Source organism: Phoca vitulina, unplaced genomic scaffold, assembly GCF_004348235.1.
Source record: "Phoca vitulina isolate PV1807 unplaced genomic scaffold, GSC_HSeal_1.0 scaffold7, whole genome shotgun sequence".
In the NCBI taxonomy this organism is placed as follows: Eukaryota; Metazoa; Chordata; class Mammalia; order Carnivora; family Phocidae; genus Phoca; species Phoca vitulina.
This window is the reverse complement of record NW_022589710.1, coordinates 24,057,569-24,078,290: the sequence shown is the minus strand read 5'-3', so window position 1 is coordinate 24,078,290 and position 20,722 is coordinate 24,057,569.

Sequence of the window (20,722 nt, the reverse complement as noted above, 5' to 3'; positions counted from 1 at the left end):
TCCTGAGGGTCTATCTGGATTTCCAGATGAAGATAGGAAAAAGCTCTTGGCCCCTTTGCCCTTCTCCTTTTGTCCTGCCTTGAGGTGCAGCAACCATTTTGGGATCATATGGTCATGAAGCATGAAGACAAAGGTGTACATCTAAAGATGGCAGAGCATGGGACACCTGGGTGGCTCAGTCAGTTAAGTGTCTGCCTTTGGCTCAGGTCATGATCCCGGGGTCCTGGGATCGAGTCCCACATCAGGCTCCTTGCTCAGCCGAGAGCCTGCTTCTCCCTCTGCTTGCTGTTCCCCCTGCTTGTGCTCTCTCTCTCTCTCTGACAAATGAATAAATAAAATCTTTAAAAAAAAAAAATAAATAAAGATGGCAGAGCAGATGGGGCACCTGGGTGGCTCAGTCAGTTAAGCGTCTACCTTCAGCTCAGGTCATTACCTCGCGGTCCTGGGATCAAGCCCTGCATTGCCCTCCCCGCTCAGCGGGGAGTCTTCTTCTCCCTCTTCCTCTGCCCCTGCTTGTGTTTGCGCTCTCTAAATAAATAAATAAAATCTAAAATAAATAAGTAAATAAATAAATAAGGCAGAGCAGAAAGACAAAGAAACTGGGTCCCTGATAGTTACTGTGCTAGCCCCGGGTTGCATAATTTCAGACTTTTTGTTACTATGAGATACATGAGCTCTACTTGTTCAAGTCACTGTTAATTTTCTTTCCCCATGCAAGCACATCCCTAGAGCTTGTGTTGAACGTAGTAACATAGTAATTACATAATGGCAGTTGTGTCCAGCATGTGCACCTAAGGGCTCTAGCATGTTACTACCTTCCTTTTTTCTTGGTCTTGATTCTACCTCTTTGCATATTAACATTATCATTTGTTATCTCTTAAAAGCTAACTCAAATCCTTTTAGGAAAGCCATGTATAAAATCAATCTAATAAGTACAGTTTGGTCCTGGGACAAATTTATCCCAAAACTTTTACAAGTTATCCCTTAAGTTATTAGTCAAGAAGGCAATAAAAACAATAGGACTCTTTCTTCAAGCTTCTATCACATGCCACAAGGTCTGTCTTGTCGCCCGTGTGTATCCAGCACCCAGTACCACAGCTGGCTCATATTACGCCCTCAAGTATTTCTTGACCAAGTGTTCACGAATGCTCTCTTTGTCAAATGTGTTGGCCCAAAGAAAATTAAGATTTAACATGTATTTCAACACATTGGATCAGTCATGTGACTATAAGTGTTTTGAGAAAATACCACAGCTCAGCTTCAAAGAAACAACGTCTTATCTTTGTCCCTAATGACTACAAAATGCTGCATAACAATGGAATTAAAAGAATCAACTCAAGCTCAAAGGTTGGTTTAATAAGATACCAGAAATGATAATAATTGTCGTCAGACATTAAAATACCTGATGTCACCTACAAAAATTATTTTTGAAAGATTGGATAAAATTTGAAACTTGTACCAAGAATAAAAATTAACTAATATACAAGATGAAAATATAGGAGGGCAATTTAGAAATTTACCAAAATAGGATAAACAAAAAGAGACTGTGCCCAATAAGACGAATTACAAACAGTAATTATTTAGTATTATTTTTGATACATTTTATGATTCACAGTTGCCTTTAAAACCTAAACTATGTGAAATTACCTATAATATGTGTCTTTGGTACAATTTCTGTTTAAAATTTTATCAAAACCACAATGAAATACCATTTTACACCCATTAGCATCTATTTTTGTTTGTTTGTTTGTTTGTTTTTTAAGGAGAATAGCAAGTGTTGGTGAGGATGGAGAGAAACTGGCACCGTTGTGTGCTGCTGATGGGACAGGAAAATGGTGCAGCCATGATGGAAAACAGCTTGTGGATCCTCAGAAGTTAGACATAGAATTACCATAGGATTCAGCAACTCCACTCCCAGGCAGATACTCAAAGAATTGAAAATAAGGGCTGAACCAGATGCCTGTACCCCCATTGTTCATAGCAGCATTATTCACAGTAGCCAAAGGTGGAAACAACCCAACTGTCCATCAGTATATGAAGGGATAAACCAAATGTTGTACATACAATAGAATACCATTCAGCCATAAAGAGGAAGGAAATTCGGATGCACCCTACAACATGAATGAACCTTGAAAACATTGTGCTAAGTGAAATACAACAAATATTGCATTATTTTTGTCTAAAGAAATAAATATTGTATTATTGCATTTATACAAGGTCTTACCTAGAGCAGGCAAATTCATAGAGACGGAAAGTAGAATGACGGTTGCCATGGACTGGGAGGATGGGGGATGGAAAGTTACTGTTTATTGGGTACAAGTTTCTGTTTGGGATGACGAAAAAGTTCTGGAAATAGATAGTGGTGATGGTTGCACAACATTGTGAATGTAATTAATGCCACTGAATTGTACATTTAAACATGGTTATAATGGTAATTTTTATGTTGTGTATATTTTACCAAATGAAAAAAAATCGACGAAACAGATTAAATCAAAAAAGGTGGGGTTTGTTTGTTTGTTTTAGGAAGAGCAAATAGAACAGACTTTAAATTTTTGTGGGTTTTGTTTTGTCTGTCTTTGCCTTCTCTAAGCCCTGCCGGCCAATGCTACGAAGCAGACTGAGATGCCCCTACAACATTGCCAAAGCCTTTCAAGTTGTGGGCTTGAGCGGTCATGTGCCTCAGAAGGTCTTACGTCATTTGGAAAGATTTCCAGGTCTGCAATTTTATTCCAATTCTTTAACTCTCAGGAGTGTGTATCATCAGAGCTCCCTTACCCCCTATCCTCCAGGCAGATGCTGGGCCAGAATTTGTTTGTGAAAATATTATTTTAGGATTCCTTCCACTCCTATCATCTGCTTATTTTCCTTCCTGCATATTTCATAATATAGCACAGAGATTTCTGATTCAGCAGTTAAAATAGTCTGTGCATTCGTTATCACTTCCTTGTGACCCACTTTATACACAATTACTCATGCTGGCATTGAAAGTTCAGGTTTCAAAAAAAATTCCTGGGACTGAAGTATGCATCTGTGGGAATAATTAAAAAAAAAATAAAAAATAAAAAAAGGAGGGGAAAAGATGTTGACTGAATATCTGTTGGTAGTCCTCAAAGGACCCCAAGAGTGGGCCTCCTAAATCAGCCCTGAGATCTCCTATCTCTTCGACTCTCCTGCAGAAGTTCTCACAGTACACCCTCTTCCTTTATTCCCCGCCCTTAATCCCACCTTTTCCACCTCCTTTATTCTCCTTTCCTTCCTAAGAAATTCACCGCTGCATCGAATTCACCACTTCCATCTGCTGTACATCCCCGCGCTAAAGCCACAGGGAACACAAGGGCGATGCGACAGAGCCCCTGCTCTGCGGGGACGTAAATGCCAGAGTAGTTCTTCTCTCACTTGAGCATGCTACCTGCACCGCTAAATGCTTGTGAGATGCGGAGTCCTGGGCACCCCCCCCCACCACCACCAGAGAATCTGATTTAATTGGTCTGCCTCACAGCTTCCCAGAGGATTCTGATTGGGATCGTAAGAACACATTTTTAGAACCACTGTGATGAGTTGGAAGGCAGTGGAAATCTCTTCTAGGCTATTCTGACGTAGAACAGAGAAAGGAGAAACAGAATTGGTCAGAGGAAGCAAGGGAAGTCTTCATCGGAAGGGGAGCTTTCAAAGAAGAGCTGCAACTAGACAGGGGGGAGGCATAGCAGGCCCTGTCACCTGCGGCCACCACCCCCCCCCCCCAGCTGTGAAGGTGAGCGCAAGACATGGGATCCTAGTCCTCCCACCACCCAGGGCCTTTGGAACATTTGGGGAGGATGGGAGACCCTGGGACAAGAGGATACACTCATCTCTGAGAGTATCCAGGTGGATGATGCCTTTTCCTGGGGTGCCCTCCCTGACACTGAGCCCCAGCTCCAAACCAGCTGGCTAGCAGAGAGCCCTGGACAAAGTCCTTCACCTCTCCAGCCTTGGGTAAGGGGTGGTGTTACCTACTTTGCAGGCTTGGTGCAGGACTTAAATGAACCAATGTGTGTAAAACTCCTGGTACACAATTAAAACTCAATACACCATAGCTAATGCTAGTCTTATTATTCTAGATTTTTCTTTAGGATAAATTCCTAGAAGTGGGTTAGCAGAACAAAGAGAGGGTTATTAAGAGGTAGACATAGAAACCATGTATGTGAACTTCTGAGTTTCATAAAAGTGTCTCAATTTGACTGCTAGAGAGAGATAAGGATGTTCATTCACATTTACAACACTAGGTGCTTGGGAGGATACATACCAAGATAGTAGCAGTAGTCTTCTCTGGATGGGAGGGACAAAGGGTGTTCTCTACGTTCTTTTTGCTACATTGATAAATGGCATCCACTATCTTCCTCCTCCTCCTCCTCTTCTTCCTCCTGCTCCCTTCCTCCCATAACACACACACACACACACACACACACACACACACACACACACCAGTTTGTTCCAAAGCCTGGAAATCTCTTTAAATTAACACCCCCTACCAACCCCCCACCCCACTCCACCCAGGGGACTCCTATCAAAATGCAAATATATTCCCTGGGAAAAGTACCACATTGAACCCACTAGCACACCCCTTCCCCAGGTTATTGATCCAATCAGCTGGCTGTTAACACCTGGCCCAGAATAAGGACAGATGGAAGGTCTGGGGCAGGCTTACCATCCCAAAAGGACAAGCCCAGAATAAGAGTGGTGGCATTGAAGGTCCCGAGAGCTGGAAGGCATATCAAAAACCATCAGATGCTCAAGATAAGGAAACCAAAATCCAAAGCAGTGGGCAGGTTTCCAGAAGATTCCTTTAAAGGAAGCGGCCACCCTGCTGTCTGAGGTGCTTCTAGTCAGTCTGGAGGCAGAGGAACGAGCTGAAGGACCTTTGGCTATCCCCTGCACAGTTCAATAAAAGACCAGTGATGGGGTGAAAACGAAGATCCTGAGAGTGGAGATTGCTTATTGCACATGCCTCCTCTTCTTGGCATATATTTTATATCAGAAGGTTACAGTTTGTATAGGTAAAAGCAATCCTAAGCAATCCTAAACTCTCAGAGTAGATGCGCCGCAATGGTTTGGAATGATTCCTTAACATGTTTTCTATACGAAAACTTTCTCAACTATCTTATTCTGTAGCTGGATCACTTTGACTATAGGGTTGGTTTTAGGAAACCAAAACCCTCTACCATTCCTATGAATACATTGAAATCTACTTTTTTAGAGAAATGCTTTGAGAGACTAGTATTTCTGAAGGACAGCTTTGCTGTTTTGGCTTTTCCCGAATTCTCTTAATCGAATTTGGGGGCAGAAACACTTTTTTTTTTTTTTTAAGATTTTATTTATTTATTTGACAGAAAGAGACACAGAGAGAGAGGGAGAACAAGCAGGGGGAGCGGGAGAGGAAGAAGCAGGCTCCCCACGGAGCAGGGAGCCCGATGCAGGGCTCGATCCCAGGACCCTGGGAACATGACCTAAGCCGAAGGCAGATGCTTAACAGACTGAGCCACCCAGGGCCCCCAGAAACACTTTTTCTCTAGAGCTTTGAGCCGTTCCCTGTCTAACCCAGAATGTAAACTTCACATCAGAAACCAAATTTTAAAAAAACAGAGAGATTTCCAAGGTCTGGGTGGAAGAGAGGATGCCCAGGTTGTCAACGAGGAGAGACAAAGGCTGACACTCACTGTCCTGCATTTATGATAACAAAAACTAAAGGGAAATGGGAGGCTGACAGGAAGGGGCCGGCCAGGCTATGAGTCCCTGTTATGTCCACGTCCCCTAAGCTTGCCATCAACCCGAACTGCTCTGACCAGCTTCCGCGTGTTCCGTTACTGCCAACGAACCCACCAGGAAGGAAATGTTATATCCCTTCTTCGAAAGAGGAAGGGGTTGAGAGGAGAAACATCCCATCAAGTGTTGGCTACTCAGGCCTGTGAGGTTTCCACAGAGACCAGTGTTTAGAAATTCAAATCAAAGGCGCCGTGGTGGCCGTATGAGAGGACTTCCTAAAGGCCTGTCTGGAGATTAGGGAAGGGGGAGGCCATCAGCTGGGAAAGGTCTGGCACACACAGGAGAGTGGGCACCCCCGGTGGCCAAGGAAGCTGACAGAAGCCAAGGTACCCCTGGGTCTCCAAGCTGTACTCTGCAGCCCTCATCTTCTCATTTTCTGTCGTTCTCCACAGAACGGGCCCTCCAGGAGAAAGCTGCCATCTGATCTGGGAGACTGAGGCCTGTACTTCAGAGGAGGCTCCCACAACTGGGGTCTTACCGGGCTCTGTGGGGTAGCTGGACCTTCTGTTCCCTGGATAAGGGCCTCATCTGGTTGTGGAGGGAAGCCTTCCTCTTGTGCCTTTTAATAATTCTGGAGAGAAAGGAAAGCAAGCCCCCAGGCAGGCAGGCAAATGTGGACAGAGAATAGAGACTGGACTAGGTGGGAGCAGGGAGGGACAGGCCACCACAGGGGGAGGCCAGAAGGGGGAACTCAGAGCGGGGGTGGTGGGGGTGGTGGTAGTGGGTGGTGGGTGGTGTTTCTTCTGCTTACCAGAAGAGATTGCAAGTGGGTGTCTACAGAGCTGTGGACAACTAGAGCTTTCCTTTCTGTGGCTAAAGGGATGCTGTATCCAGTCTGTCCTGGGTCCTCTTTTCTGCTCTCCTAACTCACTTTCCCTCAGGGCATCTCACCTACTTCTACAGCTCCAATTTGCATCAATGCTGGGGTTTCCCAGATCTCTTCTCTGCAGTCCAGACTCACGCACCCACCCTTCAGCCAGTCATCCCCACGAGGACATCCCACAGGCCCTTCAAACCCAACCTGTCCTGATTGAACCCTTTGCCGTTCCAACCAAATACACCCTCCCTTTGGGTTCTCTCATCTCAGTCAATGCAAGAGGGGGGTCCACATCCACCAACTCACTCAAACGGGGGGTGTATTTAGTTGTCCACCCTCCCAACCCCATCTCGCCAATTACCAAGTCCTCCCAACTTAACTCCTAAGCGACACCGACAACCACCTGGGAGCTCAGGCTACTGTCAGCTCTCACAGGATTAGTATGGCAGCCTCCTCCCTTTCTCTCCTCTTGTCTTCCTCAAATCCAGCCATGGTGATTTTCCTAACAAGCAAATCTGACTTATTTCAAGCCTCTTTCTAGATCCCCATTCCCATATACCATGTTCAAGACCTAAGCCTGGCATTAGGGGCTCACAATTCTATTCAGAAGTATAGCTTTTTACAAAGTTCCATTATGAACTATTTCAAGCCCACAAAAAGGAAGAAGGACTATAGCAGCACACATGTACGCATCCCCTCACTTTAGAGACAAGTCCTTACCAGAACAACCAAAGCTTCCTGTGGACTCCCACATTCCCCTCCTCTCCCACAGAAGTCACTGCTATCCTGCTTTTGTCATTATTCCTATTATTTCTTTGCAACTTTACTTAACATGGCTTCTTTATTTCCTTATAACTTATTCTTCCTTGTGAGCCTCTTTTGCTGGGTAAATTCTGGGTTTTAGTACAGTCCAGGAAATGCCATGAAGGGCTCATTTAAATATGGAGTCCCTTCAGGCACATTCTCAGGTTCTCTGTTGTCTCTTCTTCCCTTTGTTGCTCTCCAACATGGTGTCCGGGTAATTCACTGGTTGGGAGGGGTGCTGTCTTTTGTGACCTATGACTGGAGATTGAGAGGGTAGAAGACAAAGTGTTTAAAACCATAACATGTCTTCCAGATCCTCACTGGTTTCTGCTATAGGGTGGCTGGGAACTCCTCCTCTGGTCTCTTAGGTTAGCCAGGGCTCAGTCATCCTGCTCAGCTTCCCCTACCATTCTGACTCCAAGGGCTCGCTGCTAGTCTCCCCTCCAGCCTGTGGCCTATGCTGCCCACCCAGCCTTTGCTATGGGCTCGCCTGGTCCTTCACCATTGCAGACTCGAGTCAACTCTCTGACTCTCAACTCAACAACCTCCCATGACATGTGGGAACCTCTGAGTCCTGTCCATGCCACAGGGAAACTGAAGAGGGTTCAGAGAAGCCAAATGCCAACCCTTTCTCGGCCTAATCGCATTTCTTGGTCTGTTTTACTGTGATGGGTCAGGTCAGTCCGAGAGGCATTTTCCTTTCAGATCCCAAATATGAAGCAGGGCATATCCCCCAGGTCTTGCGTTCGCATCAACCTACCTGACAAGCAGGCAAGTGTGTCCTGCATCTGCACCCTTCTTACTTTTGTGGTAGGTAGTCTCCACAGATGGTCACTGTTAATTCATCTCTCCCTGTATGGGCATGTTGCTCCTCCCATTAAGAAGTAGAAGCTACTTCCTCTCCCTGACTCAGGATGGGCCTTGTGACTTGCCTTGATCAACCAAGTGCAGTAGAAGTGATGTTCTGGTACTTCTGAGCCTAGATCTTAAAGGCACAGCAGCTTCCTCTTCTTAATTGGAAGCCATCCACCATGTAAGAGGTCCAACCACTCTGAGATTGTCATGCTATGAGGAAGTATTTAATATATCTCAGCAGAGGCACCAAACATGGGAGTTAGGAAGTGTTCTTGAATGTTCCAACCCCAATAAATATTCCATGAACAGAAGAACCACCCAGCTGAACTCAGCTCAAATTGTAGAAGTATGAGAAAGGATAAAATATTATAGTTTTTAGCCACTAAGACTTGGGGCTGGCCTCTTCGGCAGCACTAGCTAGATGAAACACCTCTCCTGCTGCAGGGCTCACCCCTGCCTGCCTTACACTCTATGCTCCAACAGCTCAGACCAGCCTGTGGCTCTCTGCACCCACTAGGCTGTGTCTCGCTTCCATGCCTTTAAGCATGAGAGAACCCTTTGCCATTCCATCTAAATACACCCCCCATTTGGGTTCTTTTCCCACCTTTCTCTCTGCCTGGCTAACTTTTATTCCACTTTTGTCTCATTTTCTTTTTTTTCCTAACACCCATGATACCCTAGGCAAATCACTATCATTGCATTAATGACATTACATTGTAATTGTTTCTTTACGTATCTGCCTCCCAAACTAGGCTTGACCTATTTAAGGGTGAGTTCTACGTCTTATTCAGCTTTGAGGCATCACTTTATATGGAAAATGCAAGTAAGTCCCTTAAACTGCTTTAGTTCAATTTCCCTGTGTCAGGGAGTACATTCAGTTGTCTGTAACAGAAACCCAACCTCACTGAGTTAACCAAATAATGGTTTGTTTGGGTTTTTTTTTCATATAACAAGTCTGAAAGTAGGCCTTCCGGGACAGAAACATTGGTTTTGCAATGTGAGAAAATCCTGGTTTCCTTCTATCTTCTTGCTCTACCACCCTCAGAATATGGCTGTCCTCCCCACGGTTGCCTGGAAGTCACAAATGGCTCTTCCACCACCCGCCTCATACCCACGGTCCAAGCAGGGAGAACGAAGAAACAAGCAGGAAGGGGCTCTACCCAAATCAGGAAAGCAACACTTTTACAAAAATCCTCAGAAGACTTCGATTCAAAACTCACTGGCCAGAACCATATCACCTGGCTATCCAAAGCTGTGGGGCAGAAATGAAAAAAATGTTTGCAAAGTGATAAATATCTGCAGTAATTGCCCGGAGAGCCTGAACTTTAAATGAGAAGTAGTAACCGCTTGGATTTGTCTCTGTAGAAAACATGGAAAGAATGGATGTTGGGTAACCACTGATAATGTCGGCCTCATTCTCCTAACTCAGCAAACCAGGGTTAGGACCTACCTCGAAGAGTGGATGAGATTAAGAGAGAATGTGGGCACAATATTGTTCTTAGTACCAAGGACATAGTAAGCACTCAATAAAAATCATTCTCTTTCTTGGATTTGCAGATGCGGCGCTTAACTCAAGCCTCCAGCGGTTTTCCCTGAAGGAGCAGAAAATTAGTTGGCTCAAGGCAGTTGTCCTGCTCTCTGTAATTCTTCCACAGTGAATTTGCGTCTGATGATTAACGAGTCTTTTCTCAATAGTCTATTCAACTGTTCATAAATCCAAACAGCATTATCATTATGACTCTTCACTTACAACGTGTGACCCAGAAAAAACAAAGCTTGGAGAGATACAAAAGGCAGATGAACTGTTTTCATTCCTTTGTGGCAAGAGTGCTGCATATTTCACTTCTGATTCATGGAAAAATATCCAGCACACAGGAGTCGGCTAGATTGGTGAGAAGCCTCAGACCAGGGGTTTAAGAATACAGTTTCCAATGTCTTCATTACCGGAATCTAGTAAGCTGACCTGGAAAACGTTAGCAACAGAAAGATTTCTTTTTGCTGGAAACTTGCTCTGTGAATCCGCAATCCTCCTACCCCCACAGGTTGTGTTGGTTTGTTTAAGCAGCTTATTTAAAACTTATGTATTGGTGGAGCGCCTGGGCGGCTCAGTCCATTAAGCATCTGCCTCCGGCTCAGGTCATGATCCCAGGGTCCTGGGATCAAGTCCCACATCGGGCTCCCTGCTCGGCGGGGAGTCGGCTTCTCCCTCTACCCCTCCCCCCTTCTTCTGCGCTCTCGCGCTCTCTCTCTCAAACAAATAAAATATCTTTAAAATAGAAAAATAATTCTGTAGTGGTTAGGACTTTTTTCCGTTTGCAAGGGAAAAAAACACAAAATGGCTTATTACAAAGTGAATTTATTGGCTTGACTGACTAAAACCTCCAACAGCTGAGTTTCAGGCATGACTGGATCCAGGTGCTCAGGAATCTCTCCATCTCTTGGGTTCTCCTCTGTGGTAACGAAACAGGCCCCTTGCAGCTCCTAAATTACTACCTACCAGTATGACAATCCCAGCAGAAAGATGATGCCTCTTGGGCAATGGGTCTAGAAAAAGCTCCAGAACTGGTCCAACTTGGGTCACACACCCACCCCCGAACCGATCACTGTGGTAAAGAGAATGTGGTTCTCTTATTGCCTAGTCTGGGTCACATGTCTAAGGGAGCGGGTGTAGGCGGCAGGATCAGCCCGATTCAAACCACTTGGGTTGAGAGTGAGAGACAGAAAGTTGATCTTCCAAAGGATAGCTGGGGTATTCCTGCCAGTGGAACATCATGTGGAGGCCAAAAGCCTCCAAATGTCCTCAACAGATACAGATTCATTTAGCTATTATTGGACATGAATACCATAATAATACTAGTGACACTCTTTATCGTCTGTCAAAATCCGACTAGTTTTTCAGGCTCATTTCAAATGTCACCACAAATAAATCTTCTCTAATAAGATTAATTTTCCATCAGCACACTGTTTATTTTTCTCTCATGGTCTGGATCATATCTTGCCCCGGATTATGTTGAGTTACACACCTGTTTTCCTCTCTTGTTTGGAAGAAACTTAAGGCAGAGCCAGAGTGGGGCATGCCTCCCATTCATCCCCCAGAGCCTGAGGATGAGGGCTTCTGTCCTGATGTGACCAGGCCTCAGAATGAAAAGAATGCAGGATGGTGAGAAGGGGAGAAATCACATGACTCCCTCCAGGAAGAAAACGCATCCACAATGCAAAATTGGATCATAGAAGTCAGGCTGGCTTTTCTTTTTTAAGTCCTACTGGATCGTCTTTCTTTCATACGTGTGGTGAAACCCAGAGTGAAGCTGAAAACAGATTCAACCCCTAAGATGGCAGTCAACTCGGAAATTTCCTGTCCTGAATGAATAGGAGAGAGAGAGAGAGAGAGAGAGTTGTGAAGTGCCTTTCTCCCTTCAATAAACAAAAATGCAAATACTCCAGATGCCTTTTACACTCTCCCCAGGGCTAGCAGATTATTAATAAGTTCAGAATCTTGCCACGCTGCTCTTATTTTTACAAGCCGTCTGTTTCCTCTCCTGCCGTTCGTGGCTTCATTCCAGAGACACTCCCCCTGGGGGAGAAGGAGCTGACATACCAAGATCTTTCTAGTGTCACCCTTGCTTACAGGCACCTGCAGATTCCCCTTGAAGGTTTCCTGTTCCACTCAACAGGTTTTAATTATGTGAACTAATATTTGCTCACTATGTAAACCATGTTTACCCTCATAAAAGGTCAACTCCAAAGGACTGGGGTTAGGCAAGCCCAGAAAAATCTCAACCCTTATGCAAACGTGCTATTATTTCCCGCCACCTACTACTTCCTTACTAGGGTCATTCCAGGCACTCTGCTTTTTGGACATCTATCTCCCGGTCTTATTTAGAGCAAAACCCTACAAGTTTTTTCTCTTCAATTTCCACCAATCCTGGGACGAAGTTCTCCTCCTACAGATACCTGTTCTTTCTTTCTTTTTTTAAGATTTTATTTAATTATTTTTGAGAGAGATAGCATGAACGGGGTGGGTGGGGGGGCATTGGGCAGAGGGAGAAGCAGACTCCCCACTAATCAGGGAGCCCGATGCAGGACTAGATCCCAGGACCCCGGGACTATGACCTGAGCTGAAGGCAGACGCTTAACCAACTGAGCCACCCAGGCGCCCTATAGATACCTGATCTTTCTGTGAAGAAATATCCTCTGCTGGCTCCTTAGGAAAGATTAATTGTTAATGACCTTAATAGGGCTGCAATGGTGCTTCCCTTTCTGTGGTTTCTTGGTCATATTTCTGAACCAAAAATTAAAGACTGTCTCAGAAATTCTGAGATGTATTGTTTCTCAATTTTTGTCAAGCATATTGCATGGTTTCTTCCATTGCCAAGTTTCTCCCTAATAATTCTGACATGTTTGTCCCCAGACACACTTATTTCCCATAACCAAAGAGCCTTGTCGTGTGTTGCTGGGTGGAGGGGGGAGGGGATCCTAGAACTCAAAAGATATAAAAATAGAAGCTAGTTATGTGAGACTTCATGTATTATAATAACAAACACAAGAGTTCCTCATGTATTGTTTTGTTGGCTGTTAGAGTCCAATGTCTTCATTCTGAGTTTAGAGGTGCAAACACATACACCAGGCTGCTCACATCTTGGAAAAGGGGGCAGGAAACAAGTCACACATCTATCAACCAATCAGAAATGAGCCATTTTATCCACAAAGAAGGCTGAAGGAAGAGAGTGTGTAAGCACCTTTTGTCCACAGCAGAGCCTGGATACAAATGACCAGAACTCTGAACCACACCAGAAGCTCTTAGTGCAATATTCAACAAGGCAAAATGCACGCCCTTCCTCTTCTCTAAACTAGTTCCGTGACAGTGGTGGAATGAAAGTCTTCGGCTTTCAATACACATCACTCTGATATAAATAACAGCCTCTAATGGCCTCAAACTTGACTTCCTCAAAGTTCAGGTCTTCACTTCCCCCAGTGTGGGGCCAAATACACCTGTGCCTCCAAAAACGGCACACTGAATTCTCCTAAGTAAATTATCCGTAGGTATTTCTGAGGCAAGGTCTGGTACCTAGTGGTTCAGGTGCACTTATATGCAAGATTCTCCATGGCATTTCTTCAAAGACACCAACCTACAAATCCAGATACATGATGCTTGAAATCAAAGAAAATCTGCCATACACTGTGTTCTTTAATCATTGCCTGCCTGTCGGTGTAAACGGCTTAGCTACAAAACATGCCTGTGCCGGCCAGCCTGTGCTCTGTGCACACACACACACATCATGTGTTACAGACAGTAGAAAATTCCGTGCTCTTAGGACAGGCACCAGCCAACTCTTTAAATTGTGAAACTCAGAATGCAAGCAAAAAAACTTGTGATTTGAGGCCCATTTTGATTACATTTCTGGAGCTTGGCCAGGAGAGCAATTTCCAAGCAAACCAGCTCAGACAGTTGACGGCTGCATGGTCAGCTCACCAGCCTAAAACCAAGTTCCTTGTCAAGCAAAGGGTGATGTCGTTTCTCTTTCCCCTAGCTCAAGCTCCAGGCCTACAACATGTTTGCCAAGTCACAGGCAATTGGCCTTCCCAAAAATGTGTCAAGAAGAAGGAAAGAGGAGGGAGAAGCCAAACACAGCCGCCTCCCACTGAGCCACTGCGGAGGCAGCCCACAACCAAACCATCCCATGCTGAACACAGGCACGACAGGCTGGTGCTCATTTCAGACAAAGGGGGGAGGACAGACCGAGTTCAAACACCCTTCTCCCATGAAGTGGCCCCATACCAATCACCCAGCCAGCCAAGAAAGTAGTTTTTGTCAAGTGGGCAGCTTGGCCGGGGAAGTCATGTCTCTAACCAGAAGCTGCCCTGGGAGAGTGGCAATAAAGTTCAAGCTGGGCCTCTGTCTACACTGGGCATGGGCTCAGAGCACAGAATCCACTTGGGGGCATCTACTCAGATTCGGAGTCGGGGGGCCTTAGGAGGAAAAAAAAAAGCAGCCATGGTTTTCCTGAGCCAAGAATCTATATCCAGTGTGCAGTCAGGCTACCTTGAAGATGCCAGAATGGGGTCTTTCTTCCTCCTTATTGGAATATTAGTCCATGAGAACCCACTTTAAAGTTCTATAAACACATAGTAAGTGAATAAATAGTCATTGACTGCGTATATGCCTGGTATTTGGGGTGGCAAACATCAATTTAGAACATTTGCTCCAGTTAGAATCTAACTCAGGCTTAACTTAGAGGAGACTAGTCCAAAGTAAAATAAATAAATAAATAAATTTATTTTTGACAGTTTCTTAGCTCTTTGGTGTTATCACCTATTTTAAAAATAAGCATTAAAAAACCTAGACAGCAAATGGTATAACTTTATTCATCTCTCTGAGTGTTAGATAATGAATTAGCCTCTGTCTCTCACCCTCACAAAGGGTGATTTCAGACTGACTAAAATTTCAGACTGATCGGGGCATCTAGGTGGCTCAGTTGGTTGAGCATCTGACTCTTGATCTCAGCTCAGGTCTTGATCTGAGGGTCATGAGTTCAAACCTCACGTTGGGTTCCACACTGGGTACGGAGCCTACTTAAGAAATAATAATAATAAATAAAATAAATTAAAATAAATTAAATTTCAGGTCCATTAAAAAGCCTACGTAAAAATCAAAATAAAATGATTTTTAGAAGGAAACGTACGAGAATATTTATAATCTTGAGACAGAGAAGGACTTTCTAAGCAAGAAATAAAACCCCAAAACCATAAAAAGATTTACAGATTCAACTGCATAAGAATTTTAAACTTTGTGAAATAAAAAGCAATATAAATAAAAACCAAGAGAAAATATTTACAATAGAATAACACAGAATTAACATCCAAGATAAACAGAACACATACAAATCAATAATAAAACACAAACCACACAATAATTAATGTGCAAGGAATATTCATAGGAAATTCACAGATATAATTGGCCAGGCTAATAGAACATGGCTTGTGACCCAAACTTTCATTCCTAGATAAATACCCAACAGAAATGTATGCACATGTATTCTAAAAGACATGCATAAGAATGTTCACAACATTGTTATTTGCAAATGGCTAAAAGTTGGAAATAACCCAAATGTCTATTGATATACAAATTGTGGTATATACATATAATGGAATATAATAAGCAATGTAAATGAATATATTATAGCAATAAGCAAGTACATGAATGGCTCAGAAACATAGTGTTGAATGAAGGAAGCTAGGTGTAAGAGTGCATGTTTTATGATTCCATTTGTATGGAATCCAAAAACAGGCACAACTAATCGATAGGGGTTAGACATCAGGATAGTGATTACTTTTGGGGTGTTGCGAAAGAGTTTGATAACATTCGATTTCTTGACCTGGGGGGCAGATACAAGAAGAGTTCACCTTGTGTTAATTCATTCAGCAGTATACTTATGACTTGTGTACCTTTTCTTTAATTTTATATTTCAAGAAAAAAGTTAAAAAAAACCAAATGGTCAATAGACATGTGAAATGATGCATAACCTAACTGGTAAACTAGAGAAATGCAATTTAAATGATGTTGCTTTTTCTGCATGTGATGCTAGCAATTATTTAAAAAATTGATTATGTCCAGTGTTGATGAGTGTCATGGTAGCTATATAAATTAGAACAGAATTTTCAGAGAGAACCTTTGTATTATTTACCAAAAACTGAAATGTGCATGCCCTTTGGTCCAGAAATTCCACTTCCAGAAATATTTATACATAAGCACACAAATTTTTGTACAAGAATGTTTGTTGTCATACTGTTTGTAACGGTGAAAAACAGCAAACCACCTACGTGTCCTCTAGTAGGTTAAGAAACTAATACAGCTATACAGTCTGGAAGGAATGAAGCCATTGAAGAAAACGGGGAAACCTAAACGCACTAACACAGAAACATCTCCAGGGAACATTGTTAAGTAAAAAAAAGTAAGTCACAGAATAGAACATGTTATCTTGTGTATGTATAAATGCCTTGAATATAAACAAAAAGATTTAAACATGAATACAAAACTAAAATCTGATGTGGTTCATTTATCTAAATAACTTACAAGTCCTACCACAAAAATGAACTCTCTTAAAAAAAAAAAGAAAGAACTTCTCTCTTGAGATAGAATGCACTACATAGGAATTTTCTGGAACTGTCTCTGCATCCTGAGACAGACCCTAAAAGGACTGCACCACAACAGGAAAGAACTGTTTTTTGTCCCACAGCCTCCTAGAAGAGCCTCAGCTTCTCAGAAATGCCGGCTCCCACACAGGCCTGAGCAACAGCACGTGGAGTCTCTCCAGACCTTTGTGCTTCCAAAGCACTTTTTCAATAACTAACTAATCCGCCAAATGGCCGGGGCAGGCGGGGCTCCCACAGACGGGGCACTCCCATCTACCAGCTGCCCTTCTCCGGAAAGCAAAGACATCCTCTAGAAATGGGTGTTCCTCAGCCCCTGTCCTTCCTCAGCCCCTGTCCTACCTCAGCCCCTATCCTACCTCAGCCCCCAAACTCAGCAGGGTGAGGAGGGCCTTCAAGGCACCGCCCAGGACAGGACAACTTCTTCTGACAGTATGTTCTCCAGAAGAGTTAGATCATTCTCCACTGTCCTGGCCCCACCTCTACCTACCTCCTCCCTCATCTGAGGAAGAACAGTGCAACAGGCAGCCGGAGAAATAGCATCTTAATACTGTCAGTTTCAACGCGGCCATTTTTTGTTCAAGGATCCTATGAACAATAGGAAAATGCATGGATCCTTTCAATTTCTTATTGTACAAATAAGTTAATAGCAGGAACAGTCTCTGTTACAATATTCTCAAATGGTTGCAAAGGTTCCCAGACTTTGGAATTTAATGAGCCATTAAAATTTCAAAAAAATCTGAGAAGACTAACACAGGATTGCTCTTTCTTTTTCTTTTCTTCTTTTTTTTTTTTTTTAAGATTTTATTTATTTATTTGAGAGAGAGAATGAGATAAAGCATGAGAGGGTGGAGGGTCAGAGGGAGAAGCGGACTCCCTGCTGAGCAGGGAGCCCGATGCGGGACTCGATCCCAGGACTCCAGGATCATGACCTGAGCCGAACGCAGTCGCTTTACCAACTGAGCCACCCAGGCGCCCCTCTTTTCTTCTTTTTTAAGTACGTACCAGGCCAACCTGGGGCTTGAACTCAAGACCCAGAGCTCAAGAGTCTCATGCTTTACTGACTGAGCCAGCCAGGCACCCGTGGATTATTCATTTTTATTTTGCCGAGTATAGGCATTTAAAAAACAACCTGAGCTATTGTCACCATCACTTCACAAATGAGTAGACACTTTAACACCAAAACAATGTGGTCATGGCAATCTCACATTCCAAAATGGCACTTTAAATTTAACACACTTAGATTTACGAATAATACACATATTTCACATAGACTGGTGAACATTTCCTCACAGACTGGCACCGGTCCCCTCTGGAAAGAACAGGCAGATATTAAATCATAAATTTCTAAGCCTGGCTATGCCTGTGAAAGACAGGAAGGCATTAAAAAAAAAAAAACTAGGGGTACCTGGGTGGCTTAGTTGGTTGGGCGACCAACTCTTAGTTTCGGCTCAGGTCATGATCTTCCTGTTATGGGATCGAACCCCACGTCAGGCTCTGCGCTCAGTGGGGAGTCTGCTTCAGATTCTCTCTTCCTCTCCCTCCCCCTCTCTCTTTCTCTCTCTCTCAAATAAATAAATAAAATCTTAAAAAAAATCCAGATTCCAGGTTCCCAACTCATATTTACTATATCAGCCTCTTAGCCTCTTTAATAGTAAGGCCCTGGTATGTGTATTAAAAAAATTTTTCTTACTGTGGTAAAATATACATAATATGAAATTTATGATTTTAACCATTTTGAAATGTACAATTTGGTAGCGTTAAGCACATTCACAATGTGGAGCCATCATCATTACTATGCATTTCTGGAACTCTTTCATCATTCCAAATAGAAGCTCTGTACCCATTAAACAGTAATTCCCCACACCCCTTCCCCCAGCTCCTGGTAACCTCTATGCTACTTTCTAAGTACCTCATAAAAATAGACTCACCAATACTTGCCCTTTCGTGTTTGGCTTACTTCACTTAGCATGATGTTTTCAAGATTCATATATGTCACAACATGTATGGGATTTTATTTCTCTTATGGCTAAATAATATTCCATTGTATGTATATACCACATTTTGTTTATCCATTCATCTGTTGGTGGACAGATGGGTTTTTTCTACCTTTGGCTATTGTGAATAGGCTGCTATGAACACTGGTAGGTATACAAATATCAGTTTCAGTACCTGCTTTCAATTCTTTGGAGTGAAATTCATATGGTAATTCTACATTTAATCTTTGAGGAAACACCATACTGTTTACCCCCACAGCTGTACCATTTTACATTCCCACCAGCAGTTCACAAGAGTTCCAATTTCTCCACATCTTCATGAACACTTGTCATTTTCTGTCTGGCACAGGGTGAGGGGTTGTTTGGTTGGTTTTGGGTTTTTGGAATAACCCAAAAGCGATGTGAAGCGATATCTCATCGTGATTTTGAATTGCACTTCCCTAACAACCAACAATGTTGAGCATCTTTTCATGTGCTTATGGGCTATACATATATCTTCTTTGGAGAAATGTCTATTCAAGTCCTTTGTCCACTTTTTAATTAGGTTGTTTTAGTTTTTGGTTGTTGAGATATAGGAGTTCTTAATGTATTCTGGATACTTATCCTTTAACAGATATATGATTTGCAAATATTTTCTCCCACTCTGTGGATTGTCTTCTCACTCTCTTGATAGTCTTTCCATGCACTAAAGTTTTTAATTTTGTGGAAGTCCAGTTGTTTTATTTTTTCTTTTCTTTCCTGTACTTCTAATGTCATGTGTAAGAAATCATTATCAAATCCAATGTTGTGATTATTTTCTATGTTTTCTTCTTTGAGTTTTATAGTTTAGCTCTTAAGTCTTTGATCTATTTTTAGTTAATTTTTATAGATGGTATAAGGTAAGGGTTCTAATTTCATTCCTTTGCATGTGGATGTCCAGTTTCTCTAGCATCATTTGTCAAAAAGATTGTCCTTTCCCCCATTCAATGGTCTTTGCACCCTTATCAAAAATCATTTGACCCTATATGCAAGGATTTGCTTCTAGGCTCTCTATTCTATTCCATCAGTCTGTATTGTCTGTCTTTAGGCCAATACTGTGCTACTTTGATTATTGTAGCTTCATAGTAAGCTTTGGAATCAGGAAGTCTGAGACCTCCAACTTTGTTCTTTTTTTACAAGATTGTTTTGACTATTGAGAATCCTTCAAGCTTCCATATGAATTTTAAAATGGGTTTTTCTATTCTTTAAAAAAAGTAGAATTTTGATAGAGATTGCCTTGACTATTTAGAACAATTTGGGTAGTATTCATCCTAACGTTAGGTCCTCCAATACATGAGCACAGGATCTCTTTTCATTTATTTATGTCTTCTTTAATTTATTTCAGCAATGATTTATAATTTTCAGTGTATGAGTCTTTAGCCTCCTGGGTTAGAAATTTATTTCTAAGTATTTTATTCTTTTTGACACCATGGTAAATGGAATTATTTTCTTAATTTCCACTTCAGAGTTTTCTTTTCTTTCTTTTTTTAAGATTTTGTTTTTTTAAATAATCTCTACACGCAAAGTGGGGCTCGAACTCACAACCCTGAGATCAAGAGTCTCGTGCTCTACTGACTGAGCCAGCCAGGCGCCCCAACTTCAGATCGCTTTGCTACTGTACAGAAATGTAACTGATTTTTGGTGTGCCATTTTGTATCCTGCAACCGTTTAATTGTTTATTAGCTCGAGTTGTTTTTGTGTCTGTGTGTGTGCAATCCTTAGGGTTTTCTACATATAAAATCACATCGTCTGTGACCAGAGATCATTTTACTCCTTCCTTTCCAACTGGAATGCCTTTTAGTTCTTTCTATTGCCTCATTGTGCTCACTAGAACTTCCAATGTTATGCTGAATAGAAGTGGACATCTTTGTCTTACTCCTATCTTAAGAGAAAAGCTTTCAGTCTTTCACCATTGGGTTAGCTGTGGGTTTTTTATATATGGCCTTTATTATGTTGAGGAAGTTTCCTTCAATCCTGAGTTTACTGAGTGTTGAATTTTATCAAATGCTTTTTCTGCATCAGTTGAGATGACCATGTGGTTTTTTTTCCCCTTTCATTCTATTAGTGTGATGTATTACATTGATTCTCATATGCTGAACCACCTTTGCATTCTGGGAATAAATCTTATTTGGTAATTGTATATAATCCTTTTAATATGTAGCTGAATTTGATTTGCTAATATTTTTTGAGGATTTTGAATCTATACTCATAACAGAACTTGTTCTGTAGTTGTCTTTCCTCGTGGTGTCTTTTTATGGCGTTGGTATTAGGATAATGTTGG